Genomic DNA, 13799 nt, shown 5'->3' on the forward strand with positions numbered 1-13799 from the left:
ACCTCTAACCCTAGGAAGCTCTTTGCCACATTCTCCTCCCTGCTGAATCCTCCCCCCCACCCCCCCACCCCCCTCCTCCCTCTCTGTGGATGACTTCGTCAACCACTTTGAAAAGAAGGTTGACGACATCCGATCCTCGTTTGTTAAGTCAAATGACACTGCTGGTCCTGCTCACACTGCCCTACCCTATGCTTTGACTTCTTTCTCCCCTCTCTCTCCAGATAAAATATTGCGACTTGTGACTGCAGGCCGCCCAACAACCTGCCCGCTTGACCCTATCCCCTCCTCTCTTCTCCAGACCATCTCCGGTGACCTTCTCCCCTACCTCACCTCGCTGATCAACTCATCCTTGACCGCTGGCTATGTCCCTTCCGTCTTCAAGAGAGCGAGAGTTGCACCCCTTCTCAAAAAAACCAACACTCGATCCCTCTGATGTCAACAACTACAGACCAGTATCCCTTCTTTCTTTTCTTTCCAAAACTATTGAGCGTGCCGTCTTTAGCCAACTCTCTTGCTATCTCTCTCAGAATGACCTTCTTGATCCAAACCAGTCAGGTTTCAAGACTGGTCATTCAACTGAGACTGCTCTTCTCTGTGTCATGGAGGCTCTCCGCACTGCTAAAGCTAACTCTCTCTCCTCTGCTCTTGTCCTTCTAGACCTGTCTGCTGCCTTTGATACTGTGAACCATCAGATCCTCCTCTCCACCCTCTCCGAGCTGGGCATCTCCGGCGCGGCTCACTCTTGGATTGCGTCCTACCTGACCGGTCACTCCTACCAAGTGGCGTGGCGAGAAGCTGTCTCCGCACCACGTGCTCTCACCACTGGTGTCCCCAGGGCTCAGTTCTAGGCCCTCTCCTATTCTCGCTATACACCAAGTCACTTGGCTCTGTCATATCCTCACATGGCCTCTCCTATCATTGCTACGCTGACGATACACAACTAATCTTCTCCTTTCCCCCTTCTGATAACCAGGTGGCGAATCGCATCTCTGCATGTCTGGCAGACATATCAGTATGGATGACGGATCACCACCTCAAGCTGAACCTTGGCAAGACGGAGCTGCTCTTCCTCCCGGGGAAGGACTGCCCGTTCCATGATCTCGCCTTCACGGTTGACAACTCCGTTGTGTCCTCCTCCCAGAGTGCGAAGAGCCTTGGCGTGACCCTGGACAACACCCTGTCGTTCTCCGCTAACATCAAGGCGGTGACCCGATCCTGTAGGTTCATGCTCTACAACATTCGGAGAGTACGACCCTGCCTTACACAGGAAGCGGCACAGGTCCTAATCCAGGCACTTGTCATCTCCCGTCTGGATTACTGCAACTCGCTGTTGGCTGGGCTCCCTGCCTGTGCCATTAAACTCCTACAACTCATCCAGAATGCCGCAGCCCGTCTGGTGTTCAACCTTCCCAAGTTCTCTCACGTCACCCCGCTCCTCCGCACACTCCACTGGCTTCCAGTTGAAGCTCGCATCTGTTACAAGACCATGGTGCTTGCCTATGGAGCTGTGAGAGGAACGGCACCTCCGTACCTTCAGGCTCTGATCAGTCCCTACACCCAAACGAGGGCATTGCGTTCATCCACCTCTGGCCTGCTGGCTCCCCTTCCTCTGCGGAAGCATAGTTCCCGCTCAGCCCAGTCAAAACTGTTCGATGCTCTGGCACCCCAATGGTGGAACAAGCTCCCTCACGACGCCAGGACAGCGGAGTCACTCACCACCTTCCGGAGACATTTGAAACCCCACCTCTTTAAGGAATACCTGGGATAGGATAAAGTAATCCTTCTACCCCCCTCTGAACACCTCAACCCCTGTCCTGCACTGAAGCCAAGCCTCTGAACACCTCAACTCATGCCTCATACCCTCATTCAATCACTGCTGTGATCCCTTCCCAACACTGTATAAGTAGTCCTCTCATTCCCATTCCCCATAATATTTTACCTTAAACGTCTTTATTAAATGTTTTAGGTTAAAATAATTTGTCTTTGATGATTTTTTTAAACACTGTCGTCTATATCGTTGGTCTCCCATCCTCCTCAATTTTCCAAGTCACCAGACTCCACTGCTGAACAGTATATACGTAAGAGACAGGCATTGATTAGCTAGCTGTGTCTTCTGTAAGTGAGAAAAAGACAGTGATTGGCGAGCACAGCCTTCTCTGTGTGGGGTAGAGGTTCTGGTTGGGTGAACCCTCTCTGTTCAAATCTGTTAAGGTGTAAAGTTGCCTCTACTCTTTCATTCAAAAGGTGTGTGTGTGTGAAATCTCAGCTATAGAGGTCATCAGGGGCAGAGGGGGAGAGATACATTTTATAAGCCAAGTCCCCCCCTCTCTCTCTCTCCCCCTCTCTCTCTTGGTCTCTCTTTCTCTCTCTCTCTCTCCCTCTCTCAACCCCCCCTCTCTCTGTCTCTCTGTTTCTCTGTTTCTCTGTCACACACTTAGACATCTCAGCTCTCTCAGAGACCCGTATGAGTGTGTCAGTCGGACAGCAGACTCAAGCGGTTATTGCCTGTGTTTTTATCAGCCCAGCTGGTATCTGCAGTGCTGTGTAACTGCAGAGTGGTGCTCGTCACTGCATCGTAATATCCCCCTGCAACCCTCTCTCTGCCTCTCTAACTGCTCTATGAAGCCTACCCACACCAGACCTGGGTTCAAATACTATTCAAAATTATTTGAAATACTTTATCTCTGCTCGATTGAGCTTGCCTGGCTAAATGGACCAATAGAACCATCCCAGAACTGCAAAACCTGCCCATCATGGCACTCCAGGCAGGCTAGAGCAAACGCTCAAAGTATTTGAAGGATTTTGAATATAAATTGAACCCAGGGGTGCAGTCCCACAGCTCTACAGTCTACCCACGGTGAGCGAGAGGGGGTTGGTACTGTACTGTTTTAGTGGCTGACGGGTTAGAGGGTAAAAGTGATGGACTGATCATTCATTCCCCCGACGCTGCGATCAGTGTCACGGATCATCAGTCAAATGTCACATTACCTCCTGAGTGTTGCTGTTGGCGATCAATACGGTATGTACAATTACAGCAGAATTCATCCAGAAGAGCGTGTGTGTGTGTGTGTCTGAGTGTTTGTCTGTCTGTGTGTGTGTGTGTGTGTGTGTGTGTGTGTGTGTGTGTGTGTGTGTGTGTGTGTGTGTGTGTGTGTGTGTGTGTGTGTGTGTGTGTGTGTGTGTGTGTGTGTGTGTAGGTGGATTGTGTTAAATGGCTGTGCGGTTGGTAATTACAGGGGTGGAACCTGTAGAACCTTAACTGTGTGATAATCACCAACGAGTGGCAAATTAAATGTCACCACGACTGTCAACCGCAGCAGGAACACTCTGTACCTCATTGCCCTGTACACAGTAGGGGTGAACATACTCTGAGTCGCTATTCCCCCCAGGGGTGTGTGCTTAGCCCCCTCCTGAACTCCCTGTTCACCCATGGCTGTGTGGCCACGCACGACTGCAACTCCATCATCAAGTTTGCTGACGACACAACGGTGATCAGCCTGATCACCAACGTCCAACAGGGAGGAGGTCAGTCAACGGTTTGGCCTACAAACTATTATGACCACTCTATGAAAAATGAGACTCTCATGAACACGAGCGTATTGGGACTCATCTGAAGTCGGTACAGCCGACCTGCCAACTTCTGTCTGTAGCGTCCAAAGAGTTTGGGCTATAGACTAATATGTGTAAAGGTGAGACTCTCAAGAACACTTACATGTCAGTTGTTTTGCTCTAGGATGCCCACAGGCCTCACAAGACTCATCTGAAGGTCCCCTGGTACCAGTTGAAAAATGTATGGAAGTATATATGTGACTCGTTTCAGGAAACTAGGCATATGTCGAACGTCACTACTTCACAGGAGAGGCATTTGAATGTAAACATGTATTTTTTTATCAAAATGTTTTTTGTGTGTCAGAAATGCCTTCTGGAACATGTGAACTTTAATGTGCCTTAATAATAAACTTGTATACCATCTATAAACACTAATACAATTGTTAAATTACGAGCCTAGTTGGTTTAGCCACGGAAAACAGGAACCTTCCTGCTAGCCATGACTGGCTGAGATAAAGGATGGGCTGGACATGCTGAGAGATGAGTTCGGATTGGTCTGCCACGTAGCAGGCTTCTGTCTATAACATGAGCTGCTCAGTATGTGAAGGTAATCCTTTCTAACACAGCTTTTTTAAAAGATACCACGAAGCACTGCAAAAGTGTTGCTAATGCTCTCCACTTTCTGGAGGACGATCGTGCCATGCTGACTCTCTCTGACTCTGAAAATGAATCAGACAATGAGGAAATCCCTGATTTAGGTAAAATCATTTTCAGTGAACCAGACATTGTAGAGTCTTCTGAAATGGCGATCAACAGTGTTGTCACGGAAGAAGTTGACCGAGTTTTGAAATCAATGGAATGTCCGGTGGAAGCAGAGTATGATAGCTAAGGAGATGGAGAAAATTCTGGCGTTTGATTGGAAATATGCAGAGGGAGTCGAAAAGAGAACACAAAGAAGGATGTTGTATAAAACACCTGTCTCCAGATTACATCTTCAAACTAAGGGCAACCATGGCATCAGTGACAAAGAGGGAGAAGCGTTCATCCATGTATACGGGTAAGAGATTCTAGCTAGCTACATTTTCAGATATTATACGTTTCTTATTTTGTCAGAAGGTTGTTTTCATTGCAAGTTAAAGCGTAGTGTTAGCTAGCTAGCTAACATTAGCTGGCTGGCTCGCTAGCTAATGTTACATGTATGATCTGTGTAGTAATGTTACTGTATGTGTATCTCAGAAATCCATTTGCATTGCTAGTCATAGCTTAATGTTAGCTAGCTAGCTACCATTGAACCTAGTTGGTTAGCTTTAGCTACCTGTAGATTCATGCATGGTAATAACGTTACGAGTTGGGATTATGGTTAATTGTTTAGCTAGCTAGCTAGCTAGCTAGCTACATGTCTAAACAAAAGACTCCACTATACAAGTAACCATTTCACAGTACCATTTACACCTTCTGTATCCTGTGCATATGAAAAATAAACGTTGATTTGATTTGATATAGTATGTGTTTACCAGAGACGGTAAAGTGAAGAACAACATGACCTGCACCAAAGTCAAATTAGGATATAACGTTAGGCCAACAAGACAGTGTCCAAGTTCTAAAATTCTCCGGTAGAATGCCCTGCTTTTATTTCGTCACACTCACAACCATAAGCTATTTTCTGTAATTAGCTCGCCATTAACTTGTAAATAATGATCAAATTAGCTAAAGTTAAGACATTGTCAGGTATATGATATGGTCATTATTTGAACTGGCTAGCCAGCTAATGTAACGTTAGCTAGCTAGCTAACAAGCTAGAAATTAACCAAGACATTGTTTAGAAAGTTGCTTTTAGTTGCCTGGTTTGCTAGATTGACATATACTAAATTCATTTTTAAACAGATGGGTTTATTTGTGTTAAAATACACCAGTTATGCTATTTTGGACCAACAGGCTGCTGTCGTTTTTGTGTTTATACTTTTTCATAATGACAACAGAATGTTCATGATGTCACTGCGACAACTGTCTACAGACATGTAGATAGACGTAGTATAAACCAGACTTTAGTCTTGAAATATTTGGTTGTTTAGTACACTACCGTACTTGCACTGTTGGGTAGAGCATGCAATAACTTTTCACAATTTCCCCACCGTGGGGAAAAACACAGGGGAGTTCTCATAGTTTGCCAGCAAAAAAGCCTCCATTTACATGTTGCGAATGAGTGCATTGCACACTACTTTTGGATTATAATTGGATTGTAAGGCTCGTATGAATGTCCTGCTGCTTAGTGTTGCTTTGCTACCAGCCTATGTCAATGAGCGTTAGCATTCTAGCTAACATCTGCTGCATCCAAAATAGTTTTTTTGCAACTATCACAACCAAATATAATCTTAGCGACTGTTCAAACAATAATCAAAACAACATTGTAAGTTTATGAGAACCCAAAAAGTTGTGTTTTATTAAGAAGTAATAACTACATCAATCTAGGCTATGTTGAATGGGCGCAGATGGTGAAAGGCAGTTGTTTTACCCACATTGACCGTTGTACTTGTTTATGACGTGAATAGCGACTCACAGGTTGTAAAAAGCATTACAATTAATTATGATGCAATGATTGCGTAACAATGGAAAAACATTTGCACGACTCATGGTGAGTGGTGACAGTGGGTGAATGTCACCCAATTCCCTACATAGTGCACTACGTTTTACCAGAACTTTGTGGGCCCTGGTCAAAAGTAGTGCACTGTATTGAGAGTAGGGTGTCATTTGGGACACATGCAGTGAGTGTCTTTGACCTCCTTGTTTGAAATATCATGTGATAGTCGAACCATGAACAATCAGATTCATTTAGGATATGACAACTCTTTGAGGATTTTGGTATGTACTTTGTGATATTGTGATATTCATTTGGTGTTACAACACCTTGAAAACATCTTGATTTGCACAATACGCAGATAAGTGCCAAGAAAAGACTGAATTTGTGCACTTTATGATACAACCATGAACCTTGGTACACTAATTCTATTCATCATTAGGAACATTATAAAATAAAAAATAAGGATCAGGATTTGACATTACACATTAGGATATATCATGCCATTTGTCACAATATATTAGTGAAAATTAATACAACTTCTACTGTGTTACTTTATTTAAAGTGTGAATATGTGAAAAAAAATTTGACAGAGACGAACAAGACCAGACAGACATCTTTGATTATTAGAGGATATCTTTATCTTATTCTTAGTTATAAAATATCAGAGGGGAATAATCCTTCTCAACATGCCTTCTCACAGGAAATTACCAAATACATACATTACATTCATTTAAATTCATTAGTTAAAGCTGCAATATGTATCTTTTTGGGTGACCCGACCAAATTCATATAGAAATCTGAGTTATAGACCTGTCATTCTCATTGAACGCTAGTCTGAGAAGCTGTAGATCTGTTTTATATGCACTATTTCTATGCTTCCCGTTCTTAAGATTCGTTTTTGCTTGTTTCACTTTCGGTTTTGTACATCAGCTTCAAACAGCTAAAAATACAATATTTTTTGGTTATGGAAAGTATATTTCACAGCGGTTTAGATGGGACAATGATTCTCTATATAATGACTGCTTGTTTTGTCACATAAACTGACATTAGGCGAACTATTAGAATTTTTGCGAACAGGAAATGTCAGAGCGATTTCGGCATATTGCACCTTAATTATGCAAGCCAAAACAATCAATACATTACATTCAATCAATACACCCCTTATGAAGCGCTGCCATGGAGAAATGGTAGCCTGGTCCCAGATTTGTTTATGCTGTTTTGACAACTCCTATGGTCATTGGTTTGAGTTGGCAATACAGCACCAACAGATCTGGTAACAGGCTACGAGAACAACTGATTTTAAAAAGAGCCTGACATGTAGAAAACACACAATGGAAAAGCTATCAGTAGACAGCCATACTGTAAGCAGAGTGAAATACATTCTCAGATATGCTACTTTAGTAATACTGTTCTGTATATGCACTTGTAATCAACACCAAGGAGTATAAATAAGCTATTTAATACAGAGTACAGAGATATTTTGCTTTATTTACTGTACAGATTTTTTGTCTTAACTGACTTGATATTTTATGCACTTTTGAACGCTCTTGCACTTGGACAGATGCGCACTCACGTGGATGCACACAAAGACTTACGCACGCATACACACACACATGCAAACGCACACGCACAAACATATACCCACATACCCTGAGAGAGAGAATTAAAGAGTAGAGGAAAATAAAATATTATATTTTTTCATGATCTTTTTGTATTTGCCCTTTTTTATATACAGGTTTACAGTATCTGTGGGAGAAAAGCATGAAGCCTCCAGAGATAAGAGTTTCCTATTATGGTTAGCCGGTTATGAGTTATTGGTGTCACCAACAGTGGGCATACCCTAGTCATCACCATAGCAACTACCACTCCCTCCCACCTGCTTCAGAGTTTCTCACGTGGCAAATGGAGAGGACACCTGGGTCGTATTCATTGGGGCATTTTAAAACAAAGTCAAAGTAGTCTCAACCTGTTTCAGTCTTTCTTCCATTTTAAATGAATAAGATCCTGCATCTGACTCGTATCCTGAATCTGTTTTCCAACCACAGCTCAGACAAGGACTGCACCCCTCTGTGTGTTTTCAGTAGTAGCTTACTATTTCACAAATCAAATTACTATAATCAGTCTAATTAATGTTGGTGGGAACATTTGATGAGGGTTATAAATTAATGTCACACTAACAATGTTGGGATACTTTCAATAAAGAAAATCCATTATTCCCATTGCATTTTCTGGGATAGTTATGAAGTCCTGTTTGACATTTTATTACTGATTGTCACTTAACATTCAATGACATAAGCTGTCAGGATATCATATATAATTTGTTATGTCATGTTTATGACAATATGACAATGTTATGACACAGTAACTGGTCAAATAAAGTGGTACTGCACTGTCTGTTGTGGTATTGATGCATATTGCTCATCATGACCAATGGACAACCAAAAAATAGCATTAACATGACCAATGGACAACCACAAAACAACATTAACATGACCAATGGACAACCACAAATCAACATTACCATGACCAATGGACAACCAAAAAGCAACATTAACATGACCAATGGACAACCACCAAAAAACAACATTAATATGACCAACGAACAACCAACATTATTGATTATTAATTAACATGACCAATGGACAACCACCAAAAAAAAAAACATTAATTAACATGACCAATGGACAACCACCAAAAAACAACATTAACATGACCAATAGACAACCAAATAAAATCCATTAACATCACCAATGGACAACCAAAAAAACAACATTAACATGACCAAAGGACAACCAAAAAAACAACATTAACAACTTCAGATGGGATACGTTGCCCCCAGAGACACAACATTACAGTGATGAACTGAGAGGTGATTGGCCAGGGTTCAAGTCAAGGCAGAGCGCATGCTGGGTCATTATTGACTATTGACAGTGTCTCAGCTGAGGTCACCTATCTTCATTATATACAGTTGAAGTCGGAAGTTTACACATACTTAGGTTGGAGTCATTAAAACTTGTTTTTCAACCACTACACAAATGTCTTGTTAACAAACTATAGTTTTGGCACAAGTAATTTTACCAACAATTCTTTACAGACAGATTATTTCACTTATAATTCACTGTATCACAATTCCAGTGGGTCAGAAGTTTACATCACTAAGTTGACTGTGCCTTTAAACAGCTTGGAACATTCCAGAAAATGATGTCATAGCTTTAGAAGCTTCTGATAGGCTAATTGACGTAATTTGAGTCAATTGGAGGTGTACCTGTGGATGTATTTCAAGGCCGACCATCAAACTGAGTGCCTCTTTGCTTGACATCATGGGAAAATGAAAATAAATCAGCCAAGACCTCAGAAAAAAAATTGAGACCTCCACAAGTCTGGTTCATCCTTGGGAGCAATTTCCAAACACCTGAAGGTATCACGTTCATCTGTACAAACAATAGTACGCAAGTATAAACACCATGGGACCACGCAGCCGTCATACCGCTCAGGAAGGAGACGTGTTCTGTCTCCTAGAGATGAACGTACTTTAATGCGAAAAAAGAAAATCAATCCCAGAACAACAGCAAAGAACCTTGTGAAGATCCTGGAGGAAACAGGTACAAAAGTATCTATATCCACAGTAAAACGAGTCCTATATCGACATAACCTGAAAGGCTGCTCAGCAAGGAAGAAGCCACTGCTCCAAAACCGCCATAAAAAAGCCAGACTACAGTTTGCAACTGCACATGGGGACAAAGATCTTACTTTTTTGAGAAATGTCCTCTGGTCTGATGAAACAACAATAGAACTGTTTGGCCATAATGATCATCGTTATGTTTGGAGGAAAAAGAGGGCTGCTTGCAAGCCGAAGAACACCATCCCAACCGTGAAGCACAGGGGTGGCAGCATCATGCTGTGGGGGTGCTTTGCTGCAGGAGAGACTGGTGCACTTCACAAAATAGATGGCATGATGAAGGAAAATAGATGGCATGATGAAGGAAAATTATGTGGATATATTGAAGCGACATCTCAAGACATCAGTCAGGAAGTTAAAGCTTGGTTGCAAATGGATCTTCCAAATGGACAATGACCCCAAGCATACTTCCAAAGTTGTGGCAAAATGGCTTAAGGACAACAAAGTCAAGGTATTGGAGTGGCCATCACAAAGCCCTGACCTCAATCCTATAGAAAATGTGTGGGCAGAACTGAAAAAGCATGTGCGAGCAAGGAGGCCTACAAACCTGACTCAGTTACACCAGCTCTGTCAGGAGGAATGGGCCAAAATTCACCCAACTTATTGTGGGAAGTTTGTGGAAGGCTACCCGAAACGTTTGACCCAAATTAAACAATTTAAAGGCAATGCTACCAAATACCAATTGAGTGTATGTAAACTTCTGACCCACTGGGAATGTGATGAAAGAAATAAAAGCTGAAATAAATCATTCTCTCTACTATTGTTCTTACATTTCACATTCATAAAATAAAGTGGTGATCCTAACTGACCTAAGACAGGGAATTTTTACTAGGATTAAATGTCAGGAATTGTGAAAAACTGAGTTTAAATGTATTTGGCTAAGGTGTATGTAAACTTCCGACTTCAACTGTAGCTCTAATAACCTACCTCCCTTCCATACTCTGAAGGTTCCTTACTGGGGAGTAGTTATTTTTAATGAATGTGTGTGTGTGTGTGTGTGTGTGTGTGTGTGTGTGTGTGTGTGTGTGTGTGTGTGTGTGTGTGTGTGTGTGTGTGTGTGTGTGTGTGTGTGTGTAATTGGAAAGATAATTGCTAAAGCCTGTGATAAGAGTGATGTTGACAGGTTAACAGGTTAGTAAACAACCTGTTTTTGATGGTTGTTTAGATAGGGATGTGAAGCTCTGGCCCTCTATGGGGGTTAGTGTGCCCAGAAAGCTCTCACAGTCTCATGTCAGAATTAGACGTTCATCCATGTTTCTCAAATGTAAAATGTTGAAGTGTTTGGTTATTTCTCTTTATTGTTCCAAGGTTAAGTCTAGGGATTAACTCCTGATTCTTAAGGTTAGGCATTAATTCAGAATGGTTAAGGTAAGGTTTAAGGTTTGGGATAGGCTTATTTTTTACAATCAAAAACAACTTTCTATCCCTGGATTTGAACATGCAACCTTTGGAACCGGAGGCAGATGCTTGAAGGTAACAGAGCTCATTGTTGCCCCTAGTGGCCAGTTTCCATGTCATCTCCCGACAACCTCAGACATGGATGAACGTCAAATACTGACTTGTATCACGGGTGACCTGCCTGAGTGTGCCGCCCTCCAGAGGCCAGTGGACAACTTTGAGAGGGTAACAGCCTACAATGAGATATCAAATATGAGAGATGGAGCTATATTTCTACCATTCATCAGATATAGAATGCATTTAATACACAATTTATGAAACCATGTCATGCTGAATCCCTCAAGGGAGATGTTATGTGTATTTTGCCCTCTGGCTTAGTTTCACCCAATGTGGATAGATGAATACACATTTTGCCTGAGGACTAAGGTCCACAAAGTGTTTGTGCATTGATCTGTGTGTGTGTGTGTGTGTGTGTGTGTGTGTGTGTGTGTGTGTGTGTGTGCGCGCGCGTGTGTGCGTGTGTGGATGTTCAGTGGACAGAAAATAACAGAGATGTGTTTTATACAACAAGCTCTCACAGTCTTACTGCAGAATCCAACGTTTGTCCATAAACTTCAGATTTAGAAGGTTAAGTTTATGCATTAATTCCAAATGGTTAAGTTTAGGGTTAAGGTTGGGATAGGGTGAAAACAAAAATAACTCCACTGTTTAGGCATTAATTCAGAATGGTTAAGGTAATTGTTAAGGTTTGGGATAAGCTTAAAACCTAGCAGTTGGATTGAACACGCGACTCCCGGTGCATGAGTTTATGGCCATCCGCCATCCCCGTCCACAATGCCCTAGCAAAACCCAAGCCTACATGATGGTAATAACGCTCACCATTGCCCCTAGCGGATGGTGTTGAAGTCTTCTTCCGATGTCCTGCTTACCTGGACAGATGTCGAATTACGCAGTGAATCGTGAGCAACCTGGCTGGTTTTATAGGTTGTTGTTTCTGGGCAGGACAGAACACAGTTGAATTAGTTGTCATGGCTTCATAGATTCATAGTTTCTCAGTCATCTGGTTTCTCACCCTCGTGCCAGGCAGACAGAGGAGGGTTGAAGAGAGAATAGGAGAATACAGCCTTGAGTGTGACAGCGAGAATAAACTGGCTTTTTACTGTTCTAATTACATTGTTAACCAGTTTATAATACCAATAAGGCACCTCAGGGCTTTGTGGTATATGGCCAATATACCACGGCTAAGGGGCTAAGGGCTGTGTCCAGGCACTCTGCGTTGCGTCGTACGTAAGAACAGCCCTTTAGCCGTGGTATATTGGCCATATACCACACCTCCTCTGGCGTTTACTCTCTTGTTTACTCTCTATCTCTCTCTTTCTATCTCCCTCTCTTTCTCTCTCACATACAGACAGACAGACAGACAGAGAGAGAGAGAGAGGGAGAGAGCGAGAGAGATGCACACACACACACACACACACACACACACACACACACACACAGACACAAACACACACACACACACAAACTTCATCTAGTCAGTAATATAAAGTTAAGGGGCTGAGGAGCTAAACAAGTACATTCATTCTGATATGACTAAGACAGTCATCAAAGACAACCAACACTTAACTGAATACTCTTTAAATGGTAGAAATGTCCTCCTTCTAAAATTTTGGAATCCATGGTTACAAGATTACTGATCCTATGGAACCACTACGACAAAGTATTGTAATTTTTTTGCTTTATTTTTGTGCATCTACAACAGTCTCCTTCAATCCTGGTCCTGGAGACACACAAAATGTGCAGGTTTTTGTTTTAACCCAGCACTAACACACCTAGCACACCTTGATTCAACCACTCAAATTGCTTGATGATCAGTTGATTCGCCGAATCAAGTGTGTTAGTACTGGGCTAGAATAAAAATCTGCACACCATGTGTGTCTTCAAGATCGGTATTAAGGAACACTGATCTAACAGTAACAGTCAAGTCTACCATAATCCTTCACCATGACAACAACAAGCAGCTCCTACTTATCCTTAACAACACCTGTGAGACTGCTCCTGATTGGATGGTAATCTTTCCCAATCCCTTCCATCTCTAATGAATTCACTCACTGAGAACATCTTAACATCCACAGATCCGTTTTTAAATAAAAAGTCCCTTGTAATGTCTAACGCACCTCTGAGACCCACTATATATTAACAGGAAATGTCAGCGGTGTTTCAAAATGCGTCAGGGTACACGGTAGTGATTGCGAACCAAATCAGCTAAGGCCACCACTAAGGACAAGGACATCTGATACTTGAGAGTCAATGCCTAGGATGCCTCTTCAAAGGTGAAGGGTTTCTCTTACTGAGAGCCTCTGTGATGAACTCTTTGACTGGAGAGGGCTCCCCTTGGATGATGGCCATCTGTTCAGATTCAGAGCATCCCTTATCCTCCCACCGTCCCTCCCCCATCACCTCCTCCCCATCCGTCGACAGCAGTACAATAGAGACGGTACTAAAAACATCCCAATGTCAAAGCGAGGTTGATATGTCACAGAGGAATTCCTCAGTTGTCACTCTCTATTCCCATTTACAAATGGCTGGCTATAA

The sequence above is a fragment of the Coregonus clupeaformis genome, chromosome 7 (assembly GCF_020615455.1).
Source record: "Coregonus clupeaformis isolate EN_2021a chromosome 7, ASM2061545v1, whole genome shotgun sequence".
Classification (NCBI taxonomy): Eukaryota; Metazoa; Chordata; class Actinopteri; order Salmoniformes; family Salmonidae; genus Coregonus; species Coregonus clupeaformis.